Raw genomic sequence first — 21566 nt, 5'->3', positions numbered from 1 at the left:
CTGCTCTAACTAGACTGGTCACATGCTGTTATTTCACATGAATTTATTGCTGAGCAGCCTCCAGTGGAAGACAGGCGGCTCATGCAGGCACCGTACCACTCTAGCTGGCAAATAGAAAAGACAAAAAGTACAAAAAGTCACGTATTGAGAGAATTTTCCAGAAAGAAAAGCCCACCATACTGCATTTGCTTTTATTCATTTATTTTTTAATTCATATGTCTCTCTGCTTTCCCTGCCTCCATCTCACACGTATTTTGGAATGGGGGAGGGGTTTTAAATACCATTAAGGTTTTCCTGGCATGATTTGTTTCTGTTTTGTTTATTTGCTTTTTTTTGCATAACAATCATTAATGTTCTCTAGGATTATATGAATAAGAAATATTGTTTTGAACAAAAAGCACAGTAAGTTTTAGAATTTAGAACAAATCTAGTTATCTGCCCTGGAGAAGATTTGAGATGTATATTCTGTTTCTTATTAAGAATCTGCAAATAGTATATATCACGTTAAAGACTCTGTCCTTATGAAATCCAACCAGTAGTCAGGGAATTTAAATCATTTTAACAAAATTAAAATCATTTGCCTTCTAAGCAGACTACCAGATATTTTATTCCCATTATTATTTCTATGCAACTATACCACAAATCTTCAGTATTAGTTGGAAATGTGACTCAGTCTTAACAACGCTGTTAGGAAACCAAGGCAGTGTATGTACTTTCATTTTAGTGTAAAGATTTTGAAGTTGGCTAATTCCTTCACTGACTAGAAAAAATTAACCTTAACATGGCTGTTGAATTTTTAAATCACTTATCCTTCTACTACTGAATGTGTCAGTAGCTTAAAAGATGGGAAAACAAAGACACAATAAATTCATACCAACATTATTTATTTTCTGAAGATATATTCATTTGTCACTGTGGGTAGAGGCAGAAAATAAGATTTGGAGAAAGCAAGGGGGATATTTCACATCTGTTCATGTTGAGGCTAACAAGACCCCATATCCTTCTTGTATTGAGCAAAGGATTCTGAAGTATGTCATTTCAAGAAAATAAGTCTCTTTATGCCCAAACACTCTCTCAGAGAGATTGTGTTCAGAATACAGAAACAAATCCAAGTTACACACCTTCTCCATACTAAATATTATTTGGAAAATAAATAAAACTTTGCAGTATTAGATCCTCAGAGGTTAGTCATCTCTAACTTTAAATATTATGCCTACGCATAGCTCAATGTTTATCCCAAGGCCTTAGCTTTATTTGAACATTTAACATAAACGTGAGATTAATATGTCATGAAAATGACCTGACTTCAAGGTTTTTCTGCTGTTAGAACAGTTTCCAATATAAAGAAAAGGGCATCCATTTTAAGCAAGGAAAGTTCTGTATTATTTTAGCAAAGCACTTCAACTGCTGTTAAGGAGAACTTGATCACTGTAACTGCAGAAGTACAATAGAAATAAGCTTAGAAGTGTGAAAAGTAAAGTGTGAGAAAAGCTTTCATAGGACAGATAAACCATCAAACTACTTTAAATAGGAAGTTATAAGCATTTAATCAACAAAAGAAAGAAAGAAGGAGGGAAGGAAGAAAGGAAAAAGAAAGTAAGAAAAGAAGAAATAAAGAATGAAGAAAGAAGGAAGATAAAATTGGAAAAGAATTTATGTTTTTTATTTTATTTTCAGTTTTGCTGATGTAGACCAAAAATTTTATCTTAAATATCTGTTATATCATCTCAAGGACTGTAAATAGTGCTGGTAAACACATTTGCATTATTCTCTTTGGAACCTTTGCCTTATTTAAGACAAAATGTCTCTATATTGACAGTTTAAAATAAGAAAATTTAATTAAAAGGTAAATATATACAGTATATCAAATGACATAGTTCTGGGACTATCTCATCATTTTTAATAAGCCCTTGTAAAACACTGTGTTCTACAAAGCTGGAGGCAACCTACCAGGAAAGACAACTTGTCTGCATCCAGATATGGGAGTGACATTTCCTGCTCAATTTTTCCTCCCCCAAGTGATTGCTGGTGCCTTATCCTATAGAAATGAGTGCAAGTTTCTTCTTTAAAAAATACCTATTTATGAACTTGTCAGGGAAGAGGGAGAATTCCCCCCTCTGCCCTTTCCCTTAAAGTTCTTCTGGCTGGACAAATAATTAACAAGACAGGTTAGCAGGAGAAAATAACACCAAGTTTAATAACATGTATACATGGGAGAAACCAGGGAAACTGAGTTTCTCAACAAAATGGCAGAGATTCTCGTCTTTAATACTATGGTCAGCCAAAGACAAAGGAGGATGTTGGGAGTGGGTGATGTTTTGGGATTTCAGAGGGGAAGAAGACAATTTACATAAGAGGGAAATGTAAATGTTTGTCAGACAATGCTTTGCAGGGCCACCTATAGAGAATGTGGCCAGAGAGACAGGAATTATAGTAATCAAGAGTATGTAGATTTAAGTCTTCTCTTTGTAATCAAGAGTATGTAGATTTAAGTATTCTCCTTCTGTACTGATAACAGTTTCCAGAGACAAGGCCATCCCACACCTCTTCTCAGCACACAGAGGGAGATACCTTTACAAATGTAAATATTTGGTAAACAGAACTTTGTTAAGAATGGGCTTAGCGAGGACCCTGCCAGTCTGTCTACACCCAGAGTTAAATTCCTTTAGGCAGTTAATGGGGGAGGTCAAATGTCCACCAGAGAAAATAAAGTAGAGAGATATATTTCAGGGTGGTCAATTTTGATCTCCCACAAACTAGTGCTCCAAGAATAAAATCCTACGATCTCATTTTTTGATTGTTTTCTTGCCTTCTGAATTAGCTTTTCATCATTTTTTGTTTACTTTTTTAAAATTTAAATATATGTATCACCACAGCTACTTTACCCCTAAAATTTGTAATAGGAATGCTTATTTGAATATGCTCCTTTCAGGCATAATTCAATCTGTTTGAGTTCATTCCATTGCCTTCCTTTGGTGTCTTATTCAGATTGCATTTTACTCTTTTTTTGTATGGAAAAACTTGTTTAACTTTGTCTTTCAGACACTGCTGCCTTATGATGTCTGCAGACTTCTACATATGCTTTCAGAGCCATTGATTTACCAAGACCCTAACTGGAGAGGGGAATCTTCAAGTTCTCTGATGATAGACTACATCCTCCCTTGCTTCTAAGAGGGCTTTGGGGCATTTGTGCATCTGGGACTTGATGGGGATCACAATATTTCACTCGCATAGGCTCCTGATAGAATGACTTTCCATAGTACACTTTCGTAATCTGTCCTAAATTGGGGCTTATGTACCTGATGCAAACTTTTTTTATTTTCTGAATAATTGGAAGGCATTTGTGCATCTGAGACTTGATGGGGATCACAATATTTCACTCGCATAGGCTCCTGATAGAATGACTTTCCATAGTACACTTTCGTAATCTGTCCTAAATTGGGGCTTACGTACCTGATGCAAGATTTTTTTATTTTCTGAATAATTGGAAAGCATAAAATTAGGTATTTTATTAAGAAATAATCTTTAAAATAAAACCGTTTAAGTATTTGGAAGATCTCTTTATGGATCCAGAAGCATAAGCTTTATTTCTTCATCTCTCTTGAAGGCATCTCACGGGGTTAGTTGAGCTGCACGTGCCTCTCCATTCATGCACCTAGAAGTGCATCCTACTGTGTTCTTGAAAGTGTTCTTTGGAGAAGCTCAAAACTGCATAAGAGAGAATATTTCAGGTTATTGAGGAAAATTTTCATCTGTAACCTCATGCTTAGTTTACTTATTTTTTCTCACTTGGGGAAATAAAAGGAAATATTACAGAGTCTTTGAATATGGAAGCAATATTAACAATCCACAGAGAAACTGTATTTCAACTGGAGAAAATAAGAGTAAAGGAGAAAGCCACTAACTCACATCAAACAAAGATGAATGAGCTTCAAAAATTTGTTTTCCACTGAATTATAAAAGTTAATGCCTTCGTAGTGCTGGGTTTACTGGTCTCCTCCACGTGTCACATTACAAGGACACATGATAATAACAGAAAAAAACAACATGAATAATATCTCTTTCCATACGTGTACACATAATGTCTTCATAAAATGAGTGAATTTCAGAACTGGGATGGAGTTTAGGAAGCAATTAATCCAAACCACTCATACTACATGTGAGAGATCAGGGGCTGCTAGTGACAGCCAGTCACATGCATCACAAAAGAGAATCAAGACTTTATATCTTCAAGAGCCTAAGACCTAAAATGCTTAAAATGGAGAGTAGAGGATTAAATATTTTAAGGCAAGCAAACACAACTTGTTTATGCCCTTGGTTCTATAAGTTATACTTAAAAAATGAGCATTAAAAATAAAATTAATTGCAACCAAATTCTCCTAGACGCTAGCAAACAAGCCACTCGAAATTCCAGACTCAGAGAATAGTTTTCAAATCTCCTCCACGCAACTTCTTTTTATCTCATATACTGTGTCTTATAAAGAAAACAATTCAGAGAGAGAACAACTGGTGGTCATTGGAAGTGATCGAAGATTTGACACAGCCTGGTGGCCTATGTGGATTCTAACTGCCCATTACATGGCTGCTGTTCGTTTTAATCTTCCAGATGGCCTTTCTGCCTTTATCTTTTCCTTTTATACAAGGCCAAAATGTAGATTACTCAGATCTAGCTCATATTCTGTGGAACTCTACGTAACTTTGTAGTTGAAGTTCACAAAGTGAGAACTCAAATTATTCATGAGGTCATGTTATGTCATTTTAAAACTGTTATATCTGGCCTAGAGGAGACCTCTGGAAATGGCAAAGGGAAGCTTCGCATTTTCTGTAAAAGTTAATATCGTGATCTGCTTAGATGCCCTCTGTGACTCTCCTGGGCCCTTACAGTCCTTTTTTTTTCTCTTATGAGGGATTAAAATGGGCTCATGACCAAATATAAGTTGTGTCAGTTAATTTTGTCATTAGCAAGTAAGTTAACGTGAATATGATGTGTGTCATGCTCTAGTAAAGAGTCTGTAGCTAAAGCCACAAAGTGAGAAAAGCTGAGGTTGTTGCAACTGAATCTCTCTGGAGCGTTTCTTCTGGCTTAAAAATTACGTGGCAGTTGAAACTCAGGATTTGTGATTTTATTAATTTCAATATATGCTTTTTTATTAAAAGTCCTGTGGGTTTGATTAGACATGAATAACTATCTTCTACATCCTTTTTTGTGCAATAGATAATTATTCGGGAAAAGAAAACCAAAATACAAGAAAAGCAGTAATTTTTGGTTGAGTCTATAATTTTTAAGCTTGTCCATTGTTCTTTGCCTATGTTTACAATTTGAATGAAAGTAAATAACTTATAAAAATGCTATTGAAAATCTTCCGAGAAACAAAGCAATTTATAAACATATAACTAGCTTTACATTTTAAAATATATGTTTCCCAATTAAAAACATTTTTAGATATACATGTTTCCCAATTATTAAGTATTATAGACTGGGTTCAAGTTTCTCTTCAGCATTTATTATCTCTATGTCCTTAAGCAAGTGACTTATCCTCCCTAGATGTCACGCAGTTTCTCCATAAATAACAGTTCCTGTTTCACACTCTCTGAGGACAATGTCAGGTATACAGTAAGTGATCAATAAAAGCTAACTATTATTTTTATTGTAATTTCTTCCTATTTTTGACTCATGAGCTTGAGGTTTTATAAAATTAGGACTGAATGAAAAAGGAAGTCTTGTTACACTTTATAGTGATCTTTTAACAGGAATGTATGGGAGTATTCTGAGCTTTTCCAGAGGCAAATGGTGGTAAATTATAATCATTTGTATTGGAGGAATAAAAAACTGATATTTTAGAGAAAAACTGGAGTTAGTTCAAAACAACAAGACTAAATAAAAAAGTACACTATGACCTTGAGGCTGTAATCATGAGATGTTATGAGGAGGGGGCCAAGGCTGCAGTCAGGGTTCTATAACTGATTTAGCTGTGCTCTAGCATGGAGTTATCCTGGGGAAAGGGCTTGGGTCTGACTCCAGTATACATGGAAATCCCACCTGCACCCAAAAAACTAAGCCAAGGATGTTAATAAATAGCTATTAAGTCATTCTGTATGGTAATAAGCTCAATTGGAGTTAGTCTGACTGCAGTGGGAAGGACTTAATGACTTAGATATGGGATCTATGTCATCATAAGAACTTAGTGTATACCCCAACTCAGAATCCTAAGCCTTTTAAAGGAGCAGCACACAAGTCCTAGGTTGGTTAAAAATATAGTGACCACACCCGAATGGTCTTGGTTCATGCCAATCGTCTCCTCGTAATTATTAATAGCACATACTTTTGCTTTCAAAGTATGATATATGATATGACCACCCTAGTTAAAGAGGAATATGAAGCCCTTAGATCAGTATCAAGTTCAAGATCATGACTGTGTAACTCGCAAGGTACAAGACGGAAGACTATTTAAGATTCCTTTAAATGGCCAGGATTTAGTTGTGAGATTATTTGAGGTTAGAAGACAGAAAATTTTGATCCCATGTCAAAACACTCTAAATTCAGAGAGTAGGAGTCAGCTCACATTTTCTTTGGAAAGACCCATAGGCCCTGTGGGAGTAGCCCCTGATGGCTGGGCTGAATCATCAATTAATCTTGGTAATTGCTATGAAGGAGCAAAAAGGCTTTAGATTTGAAGATTTAAAGAAACATGAGTGCAGGAAACTATACTTTGGAAAAATGCTTAGCAATCTAAGGAGAAAAGAGAAAAGATAAAGGAGGTATTTAGAATTTCCTGAGATTTGTTTTGTATTTGGAGCGCTTGACTACTAATTGTGAAAGGTGTGTTAACTACTCCATACTGAGAGTAAAGAGGTGTGTGTGTGTTTGTGTGTACGCCTGCATACATGATGTGCTGCAGCAGTGAAGTTCAGGGGTGGGATGGAACAGGGGCAAGTTGAGTAAATATAGGATTAAAGGGAAAACTGCAGCTGGCACTCATTCGCTTGCAATCTTTCAGCCAGATAACTTTACTAGCCCACACATGCTGTGTCCATTGTTCCCCACGGAGGATGTAGGCCAGCCTTCTCTCCTCTGTGGAACCGTCATTCTCATGCTCTAACCAACATTCTCCATTGGTTCTCTCCACTGTGCCTTAGAGTTCTCCCTTCTTCACTCTCTTCACCAGTTTTTTCTCTGTCACACATTCAGTGTTTAATAAGAGCTTGGTTCTCTCTACTGACACCCCAACTGCAGGAGCCTTATTCGCCTGAGACCACTTTTGCTCTCACACTTAAAATAACCAAAGATCAGAACTTCCCAATCTGATTTTTCCACCTTGAACTTAACTTTGTCCCTTTGAAGCTCATGTCATTCAACCTAGAACATATCTCTCTTCTTATTTACACACTCTCTCCTTAATTTATTGAGGATTCAGCACTTCATCTCTTAATCTGTAACCCATGACCTGCCCTCATCCCTTAGTTACTTAAACCTTCGTTTGGATGATGCTTTCAAAATACTGATATATCAGATCTGTAGTTTCATATGAAATAAAAATATTGTTCACCCTACTTCAATCGCACACTTCCATTGTCTTGTTATGGACTTTGCCATTTCCTGGAACTGTTGCACCATGGAAATAATTAATTTAGACACTTCATCACTTACCAAAACCTTTTATTCTTTCAGTTATTTTACTTCACTACTCCCACATTAATTGGCCAGCTATTTCAAAAAGTCCATGCCAGTTTCTCTTCTGACATTTCTATATATATCATCTTACTCCTGTTTTCACTTTCTTCCATCTCAAACTTAAATTCAGTGTGTTATCATTTTAACCAGCCTTGACCTCACTTGTTATGTCAGGGAGCCAATATAAGGATTCTGCAAGTTTCTGAGTATATCTATCCTAATATTCATTTACAAACAAGGGAAATAACCATAGGGCTGGTCCATAGACTCATTAGATGCAAGATTCCATTTATGACCTGATTTCCATAAGCATTCAATCTGGTGAACCATAGTGGCATTTTAGGTCCCCAGGAATTGATGAGTCAGGGGACTCCTTCAAGGGGACCCAAAGACTCCTAGAATTAAGTGGTTTTTATGGTGATTTATAATCTGGAGGAATAAAGAACTGATATTTGGAGAAAAACTAGCGTTATTTCAAAACAAGAAGACTAAATGAAAAATACACTAGGGCCATCATGACCGATTGGCCACAACCAGAGGTCCCTGGATTTCAAAACCCTCTGATTGCCATGACAATCCTTTGGCTTATTATTGTACTTTTGTGGTTAAGTGCAGGCATTAAGTAATCAATCTCATCAAAAAACAAGCTCATTACAATGACGCCCTACAGAAGAGCCACATCATGGGAGCTGGCGACGCTTCACTAAGGACTAAGGTATTTTTCAACCTCTTAGTGAATGGGGTGTCTTCTGAGCCCTCCCAGGGGATAGTGGGAAGGTTAATGTGTTTCACATAGTAAATACATACAATATTCCTGTGTTCCTAAATGTTTGGATATCTTCCTCCACGTCATACTATGGAAGTTCATCATTTTGACCTCATTGAATTCAGGTCATCTTTAAATCCAAGTTTTAGTCACCTAGCCAAGTAAACTCTGAAAGTCACTTTTAATTTCTCATTCTAGCATCTTAAATTCTGAATCTCATTTAGTGAACAGTTTTGATAAATTGATAAAAATATGATACAATTAAATATCCATTTATGATTCTTGTAAAAAAATCCCTTAGCACACAAGGAATATAAGAGAACTACTCTCTTAATCTTATAAAGGACATCTATTAAACACCAATATTAAATATCATATTTAATAGCAAAATGTTAATGTGCGCCTTTGAGTTTGCAACTTAGAAAAAGATGCCCACAATCTTCACTACCATCCAATATTGTACTGGAGGTACTCGCTAATGCATTGTCAAGAAAAATAAATAAAATATGTAAGAATAAAAAAGGTTGAAACAAAACTGTCAATATTTGCAGTTGATATGATTATGTATGTAGAAAATATAAAATCTGAAGATAACTTATCAGAATTTGTAAGTAAATTTTGAAGAAATTGTTGGACATGAGGCCAATATATCAAATCAATTGTATTTCCATTTAATAGCAAAAAAGTTTAGACTATTAAAATTATAAAAATTATATAGAGATAATTTAAAGTAGAATAAACTTATGAAATACCCAGGATAAATTTAATGAAAAATGTGCAGGATCTTTTTACAGAAAACTACAAACATGTTGGAAGAAATAAAAGATCTAAATAAAATGAGTGTATTCCCAACTTTATTGATTGGAAGATAAATGAACGTATGTATCTATGCAATTCCAATCAAGCTCTCAAGAGATTATTTGTGGTAATTGACAAGATAATTTGAAATTTCTTTTGGGAATTCTTGAGCATGAAAAATAGCAAAGACTAAAAAAAAGAAGAGAAATGAAGACTTGGTATACTAGCTATATTGAGACTTAGTATAAAGAATTTTTTAAAAGTTGTCACATTAGCATGATTACAAATGGACAAATGAAATTAAAAATAGAGAATCTAGAAATATCCCTGTGTATATATAGACTTTTGCATGTAACATGGATGAGATTTCAGATAAGTGGTCAAAGGAAGATCTTTTCTATTAATGATAATTGGCTAATTGGATATCTACATGGAAATAAGGGAAAATATAATCCCTAATTTATGCCATTCAGCCAAAAATGTCCAGATTGATTATGATCTAAATGTGAACACTGAAACATTAAAGTTTTTAGAGGATAATATAGGAGAAAATCTTGATTTTGGTATAGAGAAAGATTGCTTAAACAGGATACAAACAGCACTACCACCAAGATTGATAAATTAGACTTCATTAAAATTAAGAAGTTCTGTTCACCGAATAAGTAAGAATGAAAGACATAGAGTAGAGTAGAGAGTTGGAACACATAACACATAACCAACAAGAAGTTCATATCCAGAATATATAAAGAATTTCCATAGATCAATAAGAAAAGGCATACTATTTTTAAAAATGGGCAAAAGATTTTACACTCAGTTTACAAGAGAATAAATAAAAGTCAATAAAGACATGAAGAGATGTTCAATTTCCTTAGCAGAAATATGAATGCAAATGAAAAGCACAATGAGATATCAATACACCCTGATTAGAATACCTAAAATTAAAGAACTGATATTCCCAAGTGTTGGCCTGTGTGAAGCAATATAGGAAAGCTCATGCGATTTGGTGGGAGTAGTACCAAATTGGTACTATCGCTTTGGAACACAGGTTGACCTATCCATTAAGTCTAAGATGTACTTACGCTATGAACTATAATCCCTTTCTTATGTATATATGCAATAGAAATGTGTGTATATGTACGCTAAGAAGCTTGTGCAAGTATATTCACAATAACATTACCTTTAATAACTCAAAATTAGAAATAAACCAGATGTCTATCTACAGTAGAACAGATAAATAAATTGTAGTGTAGTCGTATATCATACATCAAAGAAAATTGACAAATACAGCTATCAACAAAATTGATACATCTTATAAACATATTGAGCAAAAATGTCAGACACAGAAGAATATGTACGGTATCATATCATTCAATAAAATAGTAAAAAAAACCCAGGTATAACTATACCACAGGGCTGGAAGTCCATATTGGAAAAGGATAAGGGTTGTTGTATGAAGAGGCTCAAAGGGGGCTGGTCATATCTATTTCTTGACCTGGGAAATGGTTGTATGGGTATTCTCTGCGTGATTATTTATTTATTTGTACATTTTTGTTTTCTGTAGTTTTCTTTAATAAAAATTTAAACAACGAGAAATTCAAAACCATTACCATTAAACTGACATCATTAAACATTCATTTTCACCAGCCTCAGATGGTCCCTTGATGATGCCTGTAACTCATTACTTTCATAGTAATAATAGCAAATCTGTTATCTTTCTTGTTGGTTCACTCCACATTCTTCGTAGTTACTATTTCAAACTTTTGCCAGCTTCCTCAAACCCTCAACCTCAGAGCTCTCCTTTAATGATATGCAAACACCATCTATTCTCACTTCAGATATTAAATAGAAGCCATCAAAAGAAAAGCTCATCCACCTTTCTGTCACCAAACACACAAACTTACCTTCAGGGTTGAAATTAATTATTTAGAGAGGACTGGTTTATCAGTAACAATTAAATTCTGCTCAGAGTGATAAAAACCCCCAAATAATAATATCTTAAGCAAGACTGAACTTCTTCTGTCCATCACATAAACCATATCTGGAGGCCAGCGGTTCAGGTCTCATCTGGCACTCTGCTCTTGGAAGCCTCCAAGAGGTAGCACGTGTGCCCTTGTCCTCATGGCTCAATACAGCCACACCTACATTCCAGACAGCAGCGCGGGAGAAAGGAAAGGACACAGGACAAACAAGATGGGAGAAGGACTTGTGATAGACAATGCACATTTCTCCAGGTCTGGTTTTCAGTTTTTCTGATTTTTCTATAGTTCACGTCACACAGACTCATTGGAGTTACAATATTTCCCAGACTGTCCTCATGTCCAAATTTAGAAAGTTCTAAGCTGGCTCTCTCTCCCACTTGTAATACATTTTATCCATGAGAGCTTCTATAAAGCGTAACCAGCTCCAATGCAGCCAACTCATCCATTTGCATGGTCCCTTTTTATTGCACACCCAAAAAAAAGCACTTATACTCATTTGCATTCACTACTTAATCCAGTATAATCTGGATTTTGACAATAAAAATTCACTGAAATTTATTTCACCAAATGACTGAAAACTCTCTTGCAAAATAAAACCTATGGACATTTTTCATGCCTTATCTAATTTGGCTTTTCAACATCATTTAATCCTGATGGCCACCGCATGCTTCTCAAATTGTCTTTTCCCTTGATTTCCGAACATCACCTTTTCCTGATCTTTCCCGTCCTATTTCCTTGGCTGTCCTCAGTATCTTTTTTGCAAGGGCCTCTTTTTCTACCCTCCATTAAATATTAGTACTGCTAAGAACTCCGACCTATGCCACCTTCTATTCGTTCTTTACCCAATCCTTAACAATCTCAGCTGCTACTTCTGCTTAAATTACATGATTGATAACTCCCAGGCCTATACATTTCATCTAAAACTCCTCTCCTGAGATCTAGGACCACCTGACTACTGAAAATATCCACTTTAATATCTCCCAGGTACACCAAACTCAACATGTCCAGGACTTATCTTGTGATCTTCTCCCCAAATCTGTACTTATTTTGCTGTTTCCTAACTCAGCAATGGCATTATATTGTAAATCATTCTGCGATTAAGAGAGCTATGATTCATCTTTCTTCCTTCTTTTTTTCCTTTCCCGTGTCCAATGAATCAACAAGTACTGTTGATTCTACCTGCCATTATTACATCAATTTCAATTCTTAGCTTCAGTGCCAGGTCACTGTCATCTCTTACCTGGATTACCACATAACTTTCGAATAGGACTGTCTCTCTTCCCCCTTCTCTATTCCATGTCTTTTCCACTTCACAGTAATAAGGATTTTCCAAAACTGCAAATCAGATATTGTCACTATTTAATATTGTCATCAGAATAATTGCTATAATGGTTTAGGGTGCCTTTCATGACTAGATCTCTGCCTACCTCTTTAGCCTTTTCTCTTACTACTGACACATTTGAATTTTATGTTCCTTTTTTATACTTGGTAAAGAATCATGCTTTGTCAGCACAAGATGTTCTCTCTCTGAACATCTCCCCTACTCCTACCCCTTCCATTTTCAGTCCTGCGCCACCCCCCGACTCTAAATCAACATAAACATAATACTTGAATATCAGGAAACCCTTCCTGATCCTTTTATACTAGAATACAATTGTTAGATGATTCCAAATCACTCCGTATTTCTCTTATAAAACTTGTCATACTGTTTAATCATGCTTATTTAATCCTCTGTCTTTCCTGAAAGACTATTAGCTCTGCGTGTGCAGACTTTGAGTTATTTTGCTCAATATTTTTTCTTCAGTACCTAGATCAGTGTCTATCAATAAAAAAAGTTGTCCCTGGGAGGGGGTAGTGAATATAACACACTAAAAATATATATACCTGGAAGCTGGGTGTGTTTTTTGCTCAATGCCTGGACCATTGTTGAGATGAATTGTTGCTTGTTTAATAGTAAAGCTGGTCTAAATCTATTATTCCTCTTTAAGAGATTTTAGAATATGTATCCACATCAGTAATTAAGAATACATGAATAGACAAAGGCACAAAGACAACTCAATGGAAAAAGGATAGTATTTTCTACAAATGGTGCTTCAATAATTAGACCCTGTGTGTAAAATAATGAACCTAGACATATACATTATACCTTTCACAAAATTTATCTCAAAAAGGATAATAGGCATAAAAGTAAAATGCAAAAATATAAAACTTCTAGAAGAAACATAGGAGAAAATCAATGTGACCTTAACATGTTGTGATAAGTCTTTAGATACAGTGCCAAAAGCACAATCCATGAAATAAAAAATAGTTAAGTTGGACTTTAGTAAAATTAAAAATGTCTATCCTGTGAAACGCATTGTTAGAAAATGAGTAGACAAGGAGAAAATATTTGAAAAATATATATTTGATAAAGGACTTGTATATTGAACATACAAAGAACTCTTAAATCTCAACAATAAAGAAGCAACCGAATTAAAATATGGCCAAGAATCTGACCAGAGACCTCACCAAAGAGGTTAGGCTATCCAAAGAGGATATCTGCAAAGAATATATGCAGATTGCAAATAAGCATGTGAAGAGACACTCAGCATCTTGGTCATTAGGGAAATGCAAACTAAAATTATAATGAAGTACCTCTATATCTATTAGAATGGCTAAAATCCAGAAAACTAACAATACCAACTGCTGATGAGAATGTAGAGCAACAAGAACTCTCATTCATTGCTTGTGGGAATGCAATATGGTAAACCACTTTAGAGACAATTTGGCAGCTTTTTACAGAGCCAAATGTTGTCTTACTATATGATCCAGCAATCATTCACCTAGGTATTTATCCAACTTATTCGAAAGCATATGTCCAAACAAAAACCAGCATTTTTACTGGTTTTAAGGTACTACCAGAACCTTCATTCATAATAGCTAGAAGCAACTGAGATATCTTGCAATAAGTGAACGGATAAACTGTGGGACATCCAACATAATGGAATACTCTTCAGCAGGAAAAAGGAATTAACTGTCAATCCCTACAACATGGATGAATCCTACATGCATATTACTAAATGAAAAAAAAAATCAATCCGTAAAGGCTACATATAGTATGATTCCAGTTATAAGACACTGTAAATAGAACAGTGGTTGCCAGGGGCTCAAAGAAGGTGAGAGGGTTGAATAGGTGAACATAGCAGTTTCTGTTTGTTTTTTTACAGTGGTGAAACTATTCTGTATGATATTGCAATAGTAAATACATAATATTATATATTTTTGGAAACTTGTAGAACTTTACAGCACAAAGACTAAACCTTAATACATGCACATTTAAAAAAATCAATTAGGTGTTTGGGGATTGCAGGAGGGAATAAAGAATATAGCAAAAGAATCCACCTCTATTACAAATGTGTGAAACAACTTCACTGAATGGAGTAAGGGAAAAGGTGCTGACCTAAGTAACTTTGGAAATGATTGGAGTCTGTAGGAGTAAAAGGAAAAGGAAACGTGCATGAGCCCTGTTCACTAGTTGATAAAGTTGTTTTCCGTTAGGGTACAATTGACAGTTCTCAAACCGTTATACATGTATACTGGAGTTAAACAAGTAAATGGATGACATATGATTGAGAGCCAAGTTTTTCACTGTTGAAGTGGGAAATTTTAGACAAGCAAGGAGAGAAATCTAGAATGACCCATGTAGTAATGGGTTAGAGTTGGAGACATTCAATGAATTCATGTTTAACTTAATATAGATGCAGTTGGTTAAACATAGAAGTAAATGTATATGTGTGTATGTACGTGGGTTACTATATACTTATATTTCCTTCAGCTGAGAAGGCCTAGATGTAAAAGTACCCCAGTAGCAATGAGTGCATTTAAATTTCAGAACTTGGTTTCTAATACTATTCTCTTATAAAAGTAACCAGATATCCTTGGAGAAATGGCTGATTCTAGGACTGTAGCAGGAAATATACGAGGTGAGCCTGGAGCATCTTGCAGTGCCAGCAAGTAAAGAAGTGTTCAAAACAACAATAAACAGTGATGGGGACATGTCAAAGGGACACAGGAGCCAACTGAAAGAATTCTTAATGGTCAAAGTTGGAACAATTTGAACAAAAATTAGTTGAAATAGTATTGTATTATAACCCAAAGTATAAAATAAATATATATGAATCTATACTTACATAGAACCAGCCCTGGTGGTCTAGTGGTTAAGATTTGGTGCTTTCACTACCACACCCTGGATTCACTTCCCTGTTAGGGAAGCACACCACCTGTCTGTCAGTTGTCATACTGTGGTAGCTGCATGTGGCTGTGATGATGAAATCTATGCCACCAGTGTTTCAAATATCAGCAGGGTCCCCCATGGTTGGGGGCGGCGTGGTACACAGGTTTCAGTGGAGCTTCCAAACCAAGACAGATTAGGAAGAAGGACCTGGCCACCTACTTCTGAAAAATTGGTCATGAAAACCCTATGAATAGCAGCAGAGCACTGTCTGATATATTACCAGAAGGAGAGAGGATGGCTCAAAAAGACTGGGCAAGGTTCTGCTCTGCAGTACACCGGGTCACTACGAGTCAGAATTCATTCAATGGCACTAACAACGACAACAAAAACATATAGACCCTTGATAGTGTGATGAAAATGGCATTTTACCTCTGAGGTCTTCCTCCCCAAAACCCAAAACCTCCCCAAAACACATAACCTAGTCTAATTATGAAAAAAATCATCAGATAAATATCAGTTGAGTGATATTTTACAAAACTTTTGACTAGCACTACTCAAAACTGTCAAGGCCATCAAAAATAAAGAAAGTCTAGAAGCTGTCACAGCCGGGAGGAACCTAAGGACATATGATGACTAAATGTATTCTGGTAACCTGAATGAAACCCTGGAACAGAAACAGGATATTAGGTAAAAACTAAGAAAATCCGAATAAAATATCAACTTTAGGTAATAATGATTTATCAACATTTGTTTATTAATTATAAAAAATACACCATACTCATGTAAGACATCAATTACAGGGGAAACTGGGTATGGAGTGTATAGGAATTCTCTGTAATATCTTTTAACTTTTTTGTAAATCTAAATCTAAAATAAAACAAATTTATTTAAAAATACAAGAAAAGATGTTATTTTAAAAAATTGTATATCCATTATAGAAATTTAGGGAATCATTGACAGACACAAAAATGAATAATACCATTAGGAATCTTTTTACTATTTTCTCATCTGAATTTGATGGGCCATTCTACTCTATATGGTCATTTTTGTTCAACTTAAAAGTTATTTTTTCATTTATAACTTTGATTATTAATTCAGATCTATTTGATATGTTCCCTTAATACAGTTTATCACAATTCTCTATCTTCCATTGTTATTATCCCTTGTCTCATTATAGTCTATTCTGATTTTTTCTGCTGCATTTTCAAATAGCTTCTTAAGATTTCCACTTACAGTTAGTAATTCAGTTCTCCAAAATGCCTAGTTAGGCTGTCTGCAGGTCCAAGTGCAATCTTCAATTCTACTTTGATATTACTGTGTTATTCTTCATCACAGCCTGCTCTCTTTTTTTATCTCTTTTTCATCTCAGGCTATTGTCTTATAATCTAGATTTTATATATTACACAGAGTATAACTATCTAGAAATTTCCTGTTGTATATCTCTCAAGCTATATATTCTTTTATGAGCTATAATTTTTGTGTTACCTCCATAGTTTTTTCCAAGTTTCTCCATAGATGTCCCAATTATTTTTGCTACTTTTCTGTTTATTCAATTTGTTTTCAGAAAAATCTATTCCAACATAGCTGTCCCACAACTATGTGATGCTTTCTTTACAGAGCACCTGGAACGGATTTAGGTCAGTGAGGCAGCAGTCTGAGACCCCAGTTTAGACCTCTTGTTATAAGCCCCTGTGACCTGTGTATTTTTAGAGTATATCATAACGTTAAATAAGTAATTATTTATGTATTACTTGAATGTTTTTCTTTCCTACGGAACTAAAAGACCCAAGAAGGCATTGACCAAATCTCTTGTTTACGTCTATATTCACAGCACCTATCTCAATGGCCATAGGAGACTCGCAGTATTATTTGTTGAATGAATGGATGTGAGGAATGGATGGGCAGCTAAGACCAAAGAAAATCCCAGAATAGACTCACAGAATTGGTAAAGCCAATGCACACAAAAAGAGTCAATTATTTAAAGGATATCTTTATTGGAAATATTTAAAATGTTTATTCTTTTGATTCTTAAAAATTAAATATTATTGATAAAGTTGTATCGTTGATAATTTATATAATAAATAAGTATTAGTATAATTCATTTTGACTCTTCAACTTTTAGATTTATTTTCCTTTCATTGGGTGGAAGTAAGTCATCTAAAATTTGGTTATTTTAGTGTGAAATAAAGTTAGTGAGGTTTTTCCTATTGTTTCTTTGGTAGGGATGTATAGCACTATAAAATTCAATATTGGGACTAAGACTAACAGTTGCAGGATCATTTAAACTTGTAAATGATTTAGATATCTTGAAAGAAGTACTTTAATGGTCTTCATAGAGAATTAACAACAAACTGGAAAACATTACGTAATTTTCTTTGTGTTCTTCCTTTGTTTTGCTTGAAAAAACTCTGTGATCTTGCCAATGGTGGTCAAGAAACACTTGTAACTGTGCTGAAGAATGTGTGAGTGTAATGAGAATATGATAGTGCTATGGGGAAAAATCTTTAAAAATAGCAAAAGATTCCCACTTGTATTTTACTATATTTTGAATAAGTGAGTTTTTAGTGTTTGTGGACTTTCACTGACTTTTGTGCTCTGATTTTTTTTTAATGTAGGAAATATTATAAAAAATACTGGAGGCTAGAAAAGTTGTACAACTTGAACACTTACATTAGAGTTCTCCATCAATTTGTCACATTATTTGGGAGACATTTTGAATTCTGTTATTTTTTAAAAATATTTTTGAGGACTTTGGAGAGTATTACGTAAGATGAAATATATGAATGTATAATAGAGAATCTGACAAATTAAGCAATATTAGGAAATAATCAATGCTTACTAAATGATTCAAAAGATGTGAGATATTTGTTTAAATATAAAACATAGATATGATAGTAAGAATACTTGGTGCAAAAATACATGGAATTTTCTAAAGCTGTACTGAGAGTGGAGTTTTCTCAACTTAAATACTTTCCTTACTAACCAAGAAAATTTTAAAAAATGAATAAATTAAACATTCAAGTGGGCCGGCCCCGTGGCTTGGTGGTTAAGTGAGCGCGCTCCACTGCTGGCGACCCGGGTTCGGATCCCGGGCGCGCACCGACGCGCTGCTTCTCCGGCCATGCTGAGGCCGCGTCCCACATACAGCAACTAGAAGGATGTGCAGCTATGACACGCAACTATCTACTGGGGCTTTGGGGGGAAAAAATAAATAAATAAAATCTTAAAAAAAAAAAAAAAAAAATTAAACATTCAAGTAAAAGAATTATCATAAAAATAAAACTTCATGAAAGTGGATGGAGGGATGGAGTTTTAAAGGGAGAAATTATTGAACTAGAAAGTAGAAAATATTTCATTGATAAGTATGTTCAAGACTTCGTTCTTTGTTATTTGCATAATTTATGATTTGAATGATAAAATATTCCAAAAATATAGAAAACTCCAGAAAATAATAGTAAAAGCAACAACAACCTTGTCAGCCAGAAATGACGTATTATAACTTATTTGCTTCAACTCTTTCCCTCTTTTTTTTCAAGAAATGTTACAGATGGAGTTAAAAGCCCCTCCATCCCTATCCTGTTTCTATTTCTGCCTTCCATTAATTACTATTTGAAAGCTATAATTTTTGTTTATTTTTAATATATACCCAATATATGTATGTATCCAGAATATACTTTCACTGCTATTTTTTAAATTCTTAAATATTATTACATTGAATGTACCTTTTTACAGCTTGCTTTTTCAACAATGTAAAATAGAAAAGAGAACCAATAAGAATACTAACTCTTCTGGGATGGCTAGATTAAATGGATATAACTGGATTGATAAAGTGTATTCCTCAAAGTTTAACAATGATTCTCTTTGGGTGTTTACAGTTAATGATGACATTTTTATTTTTGTAATGCATTTAAAAATTTACTATGATTGAATTTATTGCTTTCACAATTAAAGTGCATATGCATGTTTGAGAATAATATGTACAAATCTATGCAAAAAAGAGAAAATCTTAAAAATACAGAACAATTTTTATAAAATTATGGATTAAAAAATGGACTCAAAGTAAAGAAGAAAGTGTGAATAACTACGGAAGAAATGCTTCAATCAGTAACGATGAACTAGTCACACCCTTTTGCTTCTCTTCCCCATCCCACTGTCTGAAGATACCGCATCATGGCAGTTTCAGGTCTGTTATTAAAGTACCAAGATTCAGAAACTCTGTCTTGCAGAGAATAGAAAAAGTTGAAAAGCATCCAAGTCATTTTCTAATCTTATATCAATATAATCTGACCACATAATTACGTTAAAATTATTACAGTTCAATTACAGTAGCTGTTCCGTATTATACAAACATTTTATAATTTACTTCTGCATATAAGGGATGGTTTAAGGGAGATTTTTCAGCTTTGCGCAGGCTTGTTTTGCAGGTTTTATGTAATATTAACGTTTGCCTCATCTTTGATGTGCTGATGTTGGACAATTAGAAAAGCATGTCAGAGCAGTGTGTCTTGCAGTAGAGCTGCATAATAGCGTGTAATATAAACATAACACATCCTTGGTGGAGCTGTCTAAAACACAGCTTGTCTGTAAAGAGCTGATCATGTTTGACATGGGGATGGCAGTAAACTGAGTTGCGAAGATACTGTAAATGACATTGCAGTGTTCAGGGTGGCCTGTACTATTGAAATGTTTCAGGAGCCTATTCTTGTGAACTGTTGCAAGGTTCTTGCATTATTTGGAAAGTTTTTAAATTACTCATTTAAGGTAGAATGTAACAAGGAAAAGACTAATATTGTACTCCAGAGGGCACCACTAGATAAAAATTTAAAAATATATAAGTAAAAAGTAGATAATATAAATAATAATTAATCCAAAAGAAGGCAAGAAAGATGAAATAAGGGAACACAGAACATATGGAAGAATTAGAAAGTGAATAGAAAGATGGTAGACTCAAAACAAATTATATAAGTAATTACATTGCAGTCATGTGTTGCTTGACAGGGATAAGTTCTGAGAAATGCATTGTTAGGTGATTTTGTCATTGTGAGAACATCATAGAGAGTACTCACACAAACCGAGATAGTATAGCCCACACCTGGGCTATATGCTATAGCTTATTGCTTCTAGGCTATAAATCTGTACAGCACATTACTATTTTGAATACTCTAGGCAATTGTAACACAGTGGTAAGTATTTGTGTATCTAAACATATAAAGGTATAGTAAAAATACAGTATAAAAGATCAACAGTAGTACACCTGCGTAGGGTGCTTACCATGAATGGAGCTTGCAGAACTGGAAGTTGCTCTGGTGAGTCAGTGAGTGAGTGGTGAGTGAATGTGAAGGCCTAGGGCGTTACTGTATACCACTGTAGATTTTATAAACATGTACAACTTAAGCTACACTAAATTTATAAAAAATATTTTTTTCTTCAATAATAAATTAACTTTAGCTTACTGTGTGACTTTTCTTAACTTTTTGACTCTTTTGTAATAACGCTTAGCTTAAAACACAAACACATTGTATAGCTGTAAAAAATCTTTCTTCATATCCTTATTCTATAAGCTTTTTTCTGTTTTTAAAACTTTTTACTTTTTAAACTTTTTTTTTAAAAGACTAAGACAGAGGGACAAGCCTGGTGGCGTAGTGGTTAAGTTTGTGCGCTCCACTTTGGCGGCCTAGGGTTCTCATGCTCAGATCCCAGGCGCAGACCTACATACCACTTATCAAGCCATGCTGTGGCAGACATCCCACATATAAAGTAGAGGAAGATGGGCATGGATGTTAGCCCAGGGCCAATCTTCCTCAGCAAAAAGAGGAGGATTGGCAGCAGATGTTAGCTCATGGCTAATCTTCCTCACCAAAACAAAACAAAACAAAAAAACACTAAGACAAAAACACACATTAGCCTAGACCTACACAGGGTCAGGATCATCAACATCACTGTCTGCCACCTCCACATCTTGTCCCAATGGAAGGTCTTCAGGAGAAATAACATGAATGGAGCTGTCATCTTCCATGATAACAATGTCTTCTTCTGGAAGACCTCCTGAAGGACCTGCCTGAGGATTTTCTTGAAGAAGTGTCACTCTTTTCAGAAATATGTCCACGGTGGTTTGCTTGGTTTGTTTCTTTTTTTCAT

The sequence above is a fragment of the Ceratotherium simum genome, chromosome 1, assembly GCF_057802395.1.
Source record: "Ceratotherium simum simum isolate JZ-2026a chromosome 1, ASM5780239v1, whole genome shotgun sequence".
NCBI classification, from domain to species: Eukaryota; Metazoa; Chordata; class Mammalia; order Perissodactyla; family Rhinocerotidae; genus Ceratotherium; species Ceratotherium simum.
This window is presented reverse-complemented; position numbering follows the sequence as displayed.